At 36.6% G+C, this 11,597-nt stretch overlaps 1 long non-coding RNA gene across 1 annotated transcript in view; it reads right to left on the bottom strand.

The window, feature by feature from the left end:
* The window catches only part of LOC107581466 (uncharacterized), a 12,771-nt gene extending 1,672 nt beyond the window's left edge, over positions 1 to 11,099 (bottom strand). Inside the window, exons 1-2 of the long non-coding RNA XR_001608834.1 lie at positions 11,006 to 11,099; positions 8,692 to 8,694 (exon numbers count right to left, since the gene is read on the bottom strand). This is a non-coding gene — a long non-coding RNA (uncharacterized lncRNA). The remainder of the gene's footprint in view (positions 1 to 8,691; positions 8,695 to 11,005) is intronic.
* Between the last annotated feature and the right edge of the window lie 498 nt (positions 11,100 to 11,597).

The following is an 11,597-nucleotide window of genomic DNA, read 5'->3' as shown; positions in this document are numbered from 1 at the left end:
GTCCTGTTTCCAACCGTTATCATGCCAAATATCGGCCGATAATATCGGTTGACCTATTATTATTATTATTATTCTCTGTATTATATTTGTATATAATTTATTATGTTTGGTGACTCTAGTTGTACTTAAATCACTTATGGCAGCAATAAGTTAAGAATGAAATTAAACCTGGATTGACTAATTTCATTTTAACTGCTAGACAGAAAGAGAAGTGAATCTAAGAGGTATGAGGTATTTGTTCTAGGTTTGGGTAAATTATGTGGTTTTACTTGGCCGGGCATCATCTGTGTGTATCAATCTTTATTAAGCACAGGCAGTTCTGCACAACAAAGCCCCAAAGACCCCTCACACATTCAACAAGTAGTTCTTCTGTATAGTGCTGTGTTTGCCTGTCCCACAGATCATGATGACCTTGTTGGGTATCTTGCTGTGTGGTGTAGGGCTTTGTCCAGCCTATCTACACCGATATCTGCTCCTGATAGCAATTATTGCTTACACCTGCCATAGGAGGACAATCAGGAAGGAAATAAACAGGAAATAACACAATGTTCCATCCTGTTTTCTTCCTCACTGCTGAGTGAATCGTAACCCAAAAAGAAGAGAGAAGAGAAGAGAATAACAATATTCATGTAAATGTCACATAAACGCATTACCAAAGCTCCAGGAGACGGGGCCAGTTAAAGCACTCATGGTGTCGTGGTGTGATGGAGCAGATCAGGCCAGGCATGGCCACTAATGCATTTCCTCTTTAATTGATGCGGGCTGCTGTGAATAGGCAGGACGTGTGGAGGTATGGTAAACAGCTCACCAAGGTTATTAATGCAAACGCACTTTTCTGGTGAACTCTCATTCTGTATTTATTTTTCAGCTTTCCTTCTATATGTTCGTCCTCTTAACTAAATCTTTTACTGGGTACAGTAGGTTACTTTGGCTAGCACATTTACACACATTTACTTAGGATTCTAAATAAGAACATACCATAGATTTCTATGTCAAGCAAATTCAAATTTGTGTGTGTGTGTGTATTTATGTATACTGTATATATATATATATATGTATGTGTGTGTGTGTGTGTGTATAAAATTATATAATAAAAAAGGTAACACTTTACTTAATGCCTTTATGTATAATGCATTATAAAAGTAGTTTTAATGCATTAATTATGCCTTGTAGTGCATGCACCTTATAATGCATTGTACAATCTCATGAATAATTGTAACTACAGTTAATATATTATAACACTTATCAATTCATTGTTACACTATGCATTTTAAATTCAGTTATAATTATTTATGACAAGATTTAATGTATGACAACGCACATTATGAATAATTATAATGCATTATACCCTCTAATAACCCCTTAAAATGCATTATACATAAAGGCTTTAAGTAAAGTGTTACCAAAAAAATGCAGACTGAACTTTTAAATGGTAGATTGTGTACATTTCTTAAAAAAAATACAAACATTAAAATAATGTTTAATGTTTTTATGAATCATTCCCCCCCCCCCCCCTTTTCCCTTTAGGAAACCCCTTGAGAACCACTGCCATAGACTTCTAATGTATATGATATGATATGATATGATATGATATGATATGATATGATATGATATGATATGATATTATATTATCTTATCTTATATCATCTTATATTATATTATTATACTTTTTCTTGTTTGTTTCATCTGCACACAAACACCTTACTCTGTTCTCTTTTTTTCTTCATTCCTTCATTCTCTTGTTTATTTGTCTCATCCTAGCTCCTATCACCCTTCCTCTTTCCATCAAACTAATATCTTCTTTCTGTCCCTGGTTCCTTCCACTTTCTGTCTTGGATATCCTCCAAGCCTCGCTCTCCTGCCAAAAACACGCAAGTGCACGTGTACATGTGTGTGTGTCTGTGGCAGTGGAGGGCGTAACGCAGTGCTGTTCATACTTTTCCAAGTCCTTTTTGTCTGTCTTTCATCCAGACTCCCTACCTCTGTCCCCTTTCATCCAAAAACCCTCCATCTCGAGGTGGCAGTCCCACCGGTCATAGCAGGCCGAGCTCGCTGATCTGTACCTACAGTGACAGGATGATTCGGAGAAACAAAATCAATCATCTTAATTTCTGGATGCACTGAAGTGAACTCATGCAATCTAATGCACACAGACTCCGCCGCAGTTAAACACACCATCGGCTGTATTGATTATGCCACCTGCTGTGTATTTGTGTTGTGCGTGTATGTGTGTGTTGCACAGAGACACTAAAATATTCCATTCATGCACAACTATTCATCATATAATCTTTTTCAGTCTTGCCTCCCCATCCTGCCTTGATTTTTATTTCTCTCCCTCCCTCTCTGTAGTTTATATCTACAGCAATTCCTGGCTGCTCTATGACACTCAGCTGAACAATAGAGACAAGCCTTTCTCTCTTTTTCGTTTGCACTCTTTTGATCTTGATTCCTTTCTGCCTTGTTCTGCTGCTCCGTAATTAAAACCAACAGCTTTCCATTGCACTATGAGAGATACAGGAAAGATTATAAAGAAACAGTAATACTAAATGATTCAGAACGTGTGTAACTCAAAGTGATAGTTCACACAAAAATGAAAATTATGTCATCATTTATTTCACTTCAGTCCCTCCAAACTTGAATGACTTGGATTCTTCTGTGGAACACAAAAGAAGTTTAATGTACAGTGCTGGTCATTTTATACAGGGAATAGATCACAATTAAGCTATTCTTTTTACTGAATTGAGCATTGAACCAGATCAGATTCATTTGTGAATTTGTCATTCAGACAGAACATTCTTGCAAGTTTTGACTATTGTGTTCAATGGAAATCAATTCCTATTGGTTTGAACTGACATGGAGATGAGTAAATTATGGCAGAATATTCATTTTTGGGTGAACGATACTTTTAACCTCTGTAAAAAGTTTTTAAAGTGGCATCTTGCCTAAATCAGGTGGTGTACTTTGCATACTCAGAGGTCCCTCTAAATATCTTTTTCACATGACTTTAGCTGATGGACTGGAGTCATGTGGATTACTTGTGGATTATTGTAGTTTTTTTTATCAGCTGTTTAGGCTCTCGTTCTGACGGCACCCGTTCACTGCAGAGAATCCATTGGTGAGCAAGTGATGTAATGCTAAATTTCTCCAAATCTGTTCCGATAAAGAAACAATCTCATCTGCATCTCGGATGGCCCACAGTTGACAATTTTTAAGAACTATCTTTTAATATTATTTAGTGCTGTCAAAAGATTAATCGCGTCCAAAATAAAAGTTTTTGTTTACATAATATATATGTGTGTGCACTGTGTATATTTATTATGTATATATAAATACACACACATACAGTATATATTTTGAAAATATTGTCTATATATTCATATAATTTATACTCTATATATAATATATTTAATTAGTGTTGCTTTCGTCAACGACAATTATGACTAAATATCGTCGTCAACGAACCTTTATCACGTGACGAAAACGAGACGAGACGCAACGAAAATGCTGGTCATGTGACGATGACTATAATTAAATGTATAATGCAATATTGTTGAAGAATAAAAACGAGACTAAATGTGGTTTACAATATAAAAACTATGCTAAAATGTCTCTTCATTTTCGTTGACCAAAACGAGACGAAACGAAATGTTATAACGTTATTTCATCTCGTTTAGTCACGTTATTATTATTATTATTTTGCAGTATTTCTGTTTCCTGTGTCCCACTTTAGGGGCTGCATCAGGTCGCAGTGCGCAGATGCAGGCAACATCACTTCCTCAAGCCCCACTCGCGGCATTATTTAGACCAGTGCTTCCCAACCGGGGTGCCATCTGTCGAGAGCAGGGGTGCCGTGTAAAAAAATAATTTTTAAATATTTTTAAATTGCTAAAATGTTCAAAAAAGCAGCTATTATATAATATCCATTTCTAATGTCACCAATAATTAGAGATGCACTGAAATTCCGGCTGCATCACCGCTCAGGATTTAATTAGTTCACCGCTCAGGATTCACTTTCACGTGGTGTGATGCTTTGTGTATTATCCCGCTCTATGCGTGTGTGCTCCGCTCAGTCGCTCATGGCCCATGTGAGTGCTCCATCATATACCGTTCATGCTCATCAGAACAGCAAAGTCCACTCAAAAATTGAGCCGACAGGAAACATCGATGTAATACAGTATTGTTTCTGTTTGCAATAGCCCTACTGTGTTGTAACAGTTGTAAATTCAAATCAGAGCGTCTTCCGTGTCTGGAATGGATGTATTCTTGAGTCTATAAGGTAACAATAATATAATAAGATAACCTTGTTTGAAATGGGTTTGGCTAAAATAAAATTTTGGTTTCGTCTATACTACTAGGTATTTATACTATATTTACTGGGTTAAATAGAATTGCATTACTAAAAAGAGACTTAAATACAATTTTCATTGACTAAAACTAGACTAAATGTCATCAGTTTTTGTCGACTAAAACTAGACGAAAATAGTCATGGATAATTCTGACTAAAATAAGACTAAAATGCTCAGACTTTTAGTTGACGAAAACTTGACTAGACTAAAAAGAATATGAACGTGACTAAAACTAATAAAAACTAAAATGACAGCTTCACACAAAGACTAGACTAAAACTAAAATTAAAACAGGCCGCCAAAAACAACGCTATATTTAATATATGAACATAAAGTACTTTTCTGAAATGTATACATGCATGTGTGTGCATTTATATATACATAATAAATATACACAGTTCACACACATATATTATGTAAACAAAAACTTTTATTTGGGATGCAATTAATCGTTTGACAGCACTAATTACAATATAAAGTTTATTTATTTATTTAACAAACACAGATGTTCCAATGCATATCAGTTACCAGTGTATATTAGAACAACAAACAGAAGCCGTATTTAGCTTGAGTATGTATTTGGATATGATATTGATATGAGGATTGTTCCATAATGTGTAATAAAATAGATTTTCAGAAAAAAAAAAATCTATTTTAGACATTCCACCCATTATTGTTAAATTCAGCTATTTACAGAGACATTTTTTAAAAGTACCATTTTATCCACAATATATTTTTAAGCTAAAGGAAAATGCATTTAAAAGTGCTTATAGCAACAACCTAATTTTAATGTTGTAATGCAACTCTAGAATTTTTGTTTTTTTGCAGAAAAAAAATATAATGGTAACATAATTGAAAATTATAATAATAAACCTAAAAACGAAAAAAAAAAATTAGACCCACAAGTGTAAAATCAAGCATATAGAAAAGTTGCTTTTTGCCAAATAAGAATGCACTTTCTTACAGTCTTTGTATGCTTACCATGCGACAAGCTCTCCGCTGAGATTCCCATAGTTAAATCAAGCTGTTGTGTGCTTTGACACCTCTGATTTTTAACCAGTAGGGAGTCCAGGGTCCGTCACGGGTTAGCAGGCAGGTGAGGTTCCTCTGAAGTGCCCAATCGATTTCTTTCCTCCCAGAAACCCTGGTGGCTAAAAATCTATCCCACATAACATCAAATACCTCTCAGACCATGCGTATGTCCTCTGGCGTATGTCCTCTGGCTTTCTCCCTGCTGCTGTTGGGAGCTGACAAAGGCCCCTCAAGTCATTTCCAGAGCTGGCGTTTGGCATGTCGTCCCTAGGAGTGTGATTGTGTGACCTGTGGACTGTGTGTGTGACAGTGTCCATTGAGCTGCTAAAAGCTCTTAATAACAACACCAACCACTTCAACACTTCTCAGAAAACACAATCGGGATGGTGACCTTTAGTCTGGTCAAATCACAGCACTGCAAAAAGCACTTTAACTCAGAGTACTTCCTTTTTACAAATAAAAGCAAACTGAGGTTTTTTTTTTTTTATCAGTGGTGAAGAAGCTACTAGATTCTCTTAACTCTCATAAGTAGATAAATTATAGTTATGAGACTTTTGAAAAAGTGTTCTGCTTTTCAAGCTGCTAAAGAAAGATCTGTTTTGGGAGGAAGTACATTGAAATAGGTGGATCGATGCATTGATAATTACAAGATTGAACAAAATAAAAAAATGGCCCATCAAGTCTTCACTGGGCCTCAAAAGAATCAGTGATTCATTTTTGTACTCTGTGTTTGATTATTGCTTCAGTTTGTTCAGCTGCAAAGCTTTGGGTTCCAGCAACATAATATAATGTGAAAAAGGTAGCATTTTAACATGTTACACTGCTTTTAGTTGGAAAAAAGTTAAGTTGTGGTCATATTAGCAAAATCTCATATTAGCACAGCTCACATAGAAGTCTCTTTCAAACCAAACTGCTTACTTTTGATCAACTTAGAGAATTCGGGAGACCATCTTGAACACAAGCAACATCTGCATTTAATCTATAAACTTTTTTTCTCCTCAAGCAAAACTCTCGATTTCGTATATATTCCTGTCTAAAATGACTGGATTTCGCCTGTAATAATTCACCAAGCAACGGTAAATGTGACAGCGCTTATCTGCAAAAATGGCATATTTTGCTTAAATCCAACCAAAAACCAACTCGAGCCCACCTTTGAACAATTATTTAAACCAGTACAAGTCTGTTCTTTCTGTATGAGTAATGACTTTTAAGCAGTAAATAATATATGAGCCTCTGAAAATTCACCCAGGGTTATATTTATTTATTAGCCTGTTTTCTCTCATTAGACTCCATCTGACATTTGATCTGACCACGGCTGCACTTTCCACATGAGTCTAGACTGTGTCACCCTTCAAATTAATGAATATGAAGGGGTGCCGCGGCAAGTAAAGCTCTGTAATATAAATAAAAATGGTATTTAAACCAGGATCCAGCTGATCTCCTGTCAGGCCCGGCTGTCTCTCCTCCCATTCATTATACAGCTTTGTCACCAGCGTCTCTCTTTCACTCCACCTCCTCTTCTCCTTTTCCTTTTCATCCTGCCATCCTCCAGCGAGGACCCTTTGTAGTGACACAAAGCATGTGTGTTTGTCTATGACAGGTGTGTTAATGTGCCTCTGTTTAGCACATTGGGTGCTAATGGGAGTCTTTGCTGTGAAGAGAGCAAGCGCGACAGGGTAACCGCAGAACAGAAAGAGCGTGCGTCCAAGCTCAAGAGGTGAGATGGAGCTCTAATTTGCCTCGGCTCCAGACAAACCCCACTCTAATCCCACATCGGGCTGTCAAATAGGGCAGAAGATCCAGGATTCTGTACCTAAAGAACCACATGTTTGAAGTGTGCACCCTGCTGCCCGCCTCTCTTTGTGTCTGGAACAGTCTGCCTCAAGGACAAGTTAAAAGTTTAGTCGAATGAAATCCCTCAGAACTCTTCAAACCCAAACGGCCGGAGGCCTGTATGGATTAGCGATTTCTCTTCAAAGCATGGAATCAAGATTTTGGCTGCTAATTTACACATTTGAACAAAATGTCAAAATTTCTGGTGCTTTTGCATGCCAGGTAATGACTACTTTTGAGACAGCTCTGTCAAGGCAAACCTCGATTATCAATTTAGCACATCAGGTGAGCCTTTCCAGCAATGTGAAAGCCGAGAACGTGGTCTGCTGAGAGTTTCTTTGAGGTTGCACTGTGGTCTCAGGAGGTCTTGATTTATTGTGTGGTTGAATTAGAGGGAGAATCTCTCTTGTAGTGCTGGAACCTTGCTGGCCCATAATATTTTTCAGTGCTCTCAATCTTGTTGTATCTCTGTGTGCAGTGTACCAATCTGTTGCTCAAAGTTGTTTTTGTCTCTGCACTCTGCTTATTGTGTTTTATCTGTACTGAAAGCCATTGTGCTTTGTAGTGGCCATGCTTGTCTGCTCTTTTTTAAGGCAGGGAAGCAGGGAATGGTCTGTTGAGTAAATATGTGGAATTTTTTCAAATCTCTGTACACTTTTTCATTTGAAGGGGGATGTGACCCATCAGGTCATGGGTAATTCTCAAAACTAGACGCTATTATCTCCTTGCCATTTTGTAAGTGACCCAGCCACCAATTAATCCATAAAACTAAGAGCTGTCAATCAAATCAATGTGGAAATGTAAAAGTATTGCTGTGAAAATTAAATAATATAGCACTAGGTAGCATTGACTTTTCTTTGAACAATTAAAGTTAATGGCAGTCACATCTGCAAGAGAAAGATTTGTTTTTTTGCTATTAAAGAAGTTTCACACAATGTGTAGTTTATACTGACATGAGATGAAGATTAATCTAGAAAAAAAGCTGTTTTATATTACATAAGGATAACACAATTTTGATGTCACACAGTTACTAGTGAGCAACATAAACTTAAGACACAATATTATAAGTTACTTTATCTATTTTTACTCCTATTTAATGGCAAAGAAAACAAAGTTGCAGCAGAATCAACTGTTGTGATTTAAGGACCCACTCAAAAACACAGTAACTTGTTTTGTTCCTGAAAGAATCAATGTTTGTGAGCGAATAAATCAGTGTGAGTAAATGTTTCAGTGATTTAGTCATAACTCATCTTAAATGTGTTTGAACAAACCTGTTGAGTGATTCAAGGCTTCACTCTTAAAAACAGTCACCTGTTTTGTTCCTTAATGAATCAGTGTGTTTAAATGGATTGTTAAGTGCATCATTCAGTGACTCGCTCATAAAGACAGTAACTTGTTTTGTTCTCAAATGTTTGTGAGCGAATCAATGAATGAATTTGTGGATTTGTTTAAATTGATTGTTGAGTGAATCATTTAGTGACTCACTCATGATGTCAGTCACTTGTTTTGTTCTCAAATAACTCAAATGTTTGCTAGTGAATCGATAAATTAATAATTATTTGTCTTACTCACAAAGATACAATGTAACCTGCAGAAAGAGTTAATGAAAAATCCCCACATCTAATTCAAGGACATGATAGTCTGTCTGGAATTTGCAAATGTAGACAAGAAAAAGTGACAAGTCTTTTGTTATTAGACTACACATCAGGACTCTTTAAACTCAGCACCAATTGAATCTAAGGACCGGAACAAACTGTCCAATATTACTGCACAAAAACTTACTTTAATGCTGTTTTTATTAGTCATACATTTCTCTAGTAAAAAGAGTTATAAGTATATATATATTTGTACAATGGGAGATTTATAAGGATTACCTGTAATATGTTTTGCAGCTGTTAACTGTATTCTGATCAGTCATTTATTGAAAGTGTTCTTCCCATATGTCCCTGGGCAGTCTTCTAAGACCAGGTGTGTGGAAAAGCAGGTGGCACTCTGAGAATAAATAGAGACTAGCAGTCAGCCACACCTGGTGATTTGAACCTAAACCCCCTCTGATTATCTCCATTACGCGAGTCACTGGTCCATGCTCCCATAATGCCACTCGACCAAACTATAGTCTTTTCTCTGACCTAATCCCCCCTGCCTTTCTGGCTAGTGGGAGTCAGTCTGAACTTTGATGTCTAGTGACGGAGAACAAATACCTGCTCTCTGCTGAAGGCAGGACTTGATTTCTCCACCTCCGCAGGTTTACCCAGCCCTCCCCGCTATGACCTGACATTAAATACACAAGGACTGAGGGCAAGAGGTGTTGATCTGATTTGAAATTGAGGCCTCCGTGAGTAACAATCTGAGACAGGCCTCAAGAGGCTGTTTTTAACTTTAATAGATGGACACCACAAACACTTGGCGAAGAAGCAGGAAATGAATAAATTTAGGAAATGTTTTTCCGAAGTAATTCTATGCACAGAGCTTTTATCATGTCTGTCAGTATGAATAATGATGAGCCAGACACACTATGTCTTTGTGTCTGGAGAAGCAAAAATGCAATATAACAATGAATAAATTCACAGTTGGTTCCTTATAGAAAAGACTGTATGCAATTGCGAATTCAATTTGGGATCATGTATGCATTTGCATTCGTTTCAATGGCTGTTGCATACTATAATGAAATATTATCAATGTTTGTTGGTTGCACATCATTTAATTTAGTCAGAATACGTAACTACTTTTGGATGGCCGTCAATGGAGAAAGATGCTTTTTGGTGCAGCGGACAATGAGGTCATGCTAACTAGTTAAAGTTTGACATCTTGATCATTTTATTTGCTCATATATGTTATTGTTCATGTGCATTTTGATGGCTAATTGATTTTTGAATAATGTGTAAATTGCAATGTTTCCAGGCACCTTTTAGGTCATCTTCACTTTATTAAAGGGAAAGTTTACTGGAAAATAAAGATTGTCATAATTTTCTCTAAACAGACAGACTTGCTTCTGTGAACTACATATTTTAACTGTTTTTATCCATATTCAATAGGACTCAAAATAGTCAAACTCCAAAAAGGATGCTACATGTAAAAGTAATAACATTTTTATTTGACTAGTGTCACCATGTTTGTTTTTTGGTTTGATTTTGTTTGGAACAACATGAGGGTAAGTAAATGATGAAATAATATGAATTATCCCTTGATTTGATGAGATTTGGTTTCTAATGAGTTTGAGAAGTCAGATGTCAAAGGTCATGCCAGTTTTGTCATGTGACAGGGCTTTTACTGTTTAACAGAGGAACATTTCACATCTTGAGATGGGTCTGCCACATATTAAAATATGCTCCTAAATTCTGATTATACATAAGAGCTATTCAATTCAAGTTTATTTGTATAGCGCTTAAAATGATACAAATCATTGCAAATCAACTTTACAGAAAATTAAGTTTCTACAATATATTTAGTAGTAGCTTATCAGTGGTGACTGTCAGTTAATGTACATATGGCAGAAATGTACGGGAAAAATCAATTAAAGATGTAATCAAACAGACGATGAACACTATTAACAGCAATTATTATATGATGCAATCAAACTTATAGCAAAATTTGGTAGTTCTGTATGTTGTTTCAGGGTTGGCATCATCTGAGGTCCTCTGAGGGATTGGCATCATCTCTTCTCAGGTGTTCTGGATCCAGACTGAAGCTTGTGTAAATGGCAAAAACAGAGAAACAAATAGAGACATAATTAGCGTAGCTGCTGTTCCAACCAAGCAAAATTGATTTGTTTAACTCAGGCTAAAGAATAATAACGATATAACTGCAGTACGAGATTATGAGATGCATTATTTGAATGCTTGGCCAAAGAGATGTGTCTTTAATCTAGATTTAAACAGAGAGAGTGTGTCTGAACCCCGAACGTTATCAGGAAGGCTATTCCAGAGTTTGGGAGCCAAATGCGAAAAAGCTCTACCTCCTTTAGTGGACTTTGCTATCCTAGGTACTACCAAAAGTCCAGAGTTTTGCGACCTTAGGGAGCGTGATGGATTGTAGCGTGGTAGAAGACTAGTTAGGTACGCAGGAGCTAACCCATTAAGGGCCTTACAGGCAAGTAATAATATTTTGTAACTGATACGGAACTTAATAGGTAGTCAGTGCAGAGACTGTAAAATTGGGGTAATATGATCATATTTTCTTGACCTGGTAAGGACTCTAGCTGCTGCATTTTGGACTACCTGTAGCTTGTTTATTTAGGGTGCAGGACAACCACCTAGCAGTGCATTACAATAGTCCAGTCTAGAGGTCATGAATGCATGAACTAGCTTTTCTGCATCAGAAACAGGTAACATGTTTCGTAGCTTGGCAATGTTTCTAAGATGGAAGAATGCTGCTTTTGTAACATGGG

The sequence above is a fragment of the Sinocyclocheilus grahami genome, unplaced genomic scaffold (genome assembly GCF_001515645.1).
Source record: "Sinocyclocheilus grahami isolate Dianchi unplaced genomic scaffold, SAMN03320097.WGS_v1.1 scaffold35.1, whole genome shotgun sequence".
NCBI classification, from domain to species: domain Eukaryota; kingdom Metazoa; phylum Chordata; class Actinopteri; order Cypriniformes; family Cyprinidae; genus Sinocyclocheilus; species Sinocyclocheilus grahami.
This window is presented reverse-complemented; position numbering and strand designations above follow the sequence as displayed.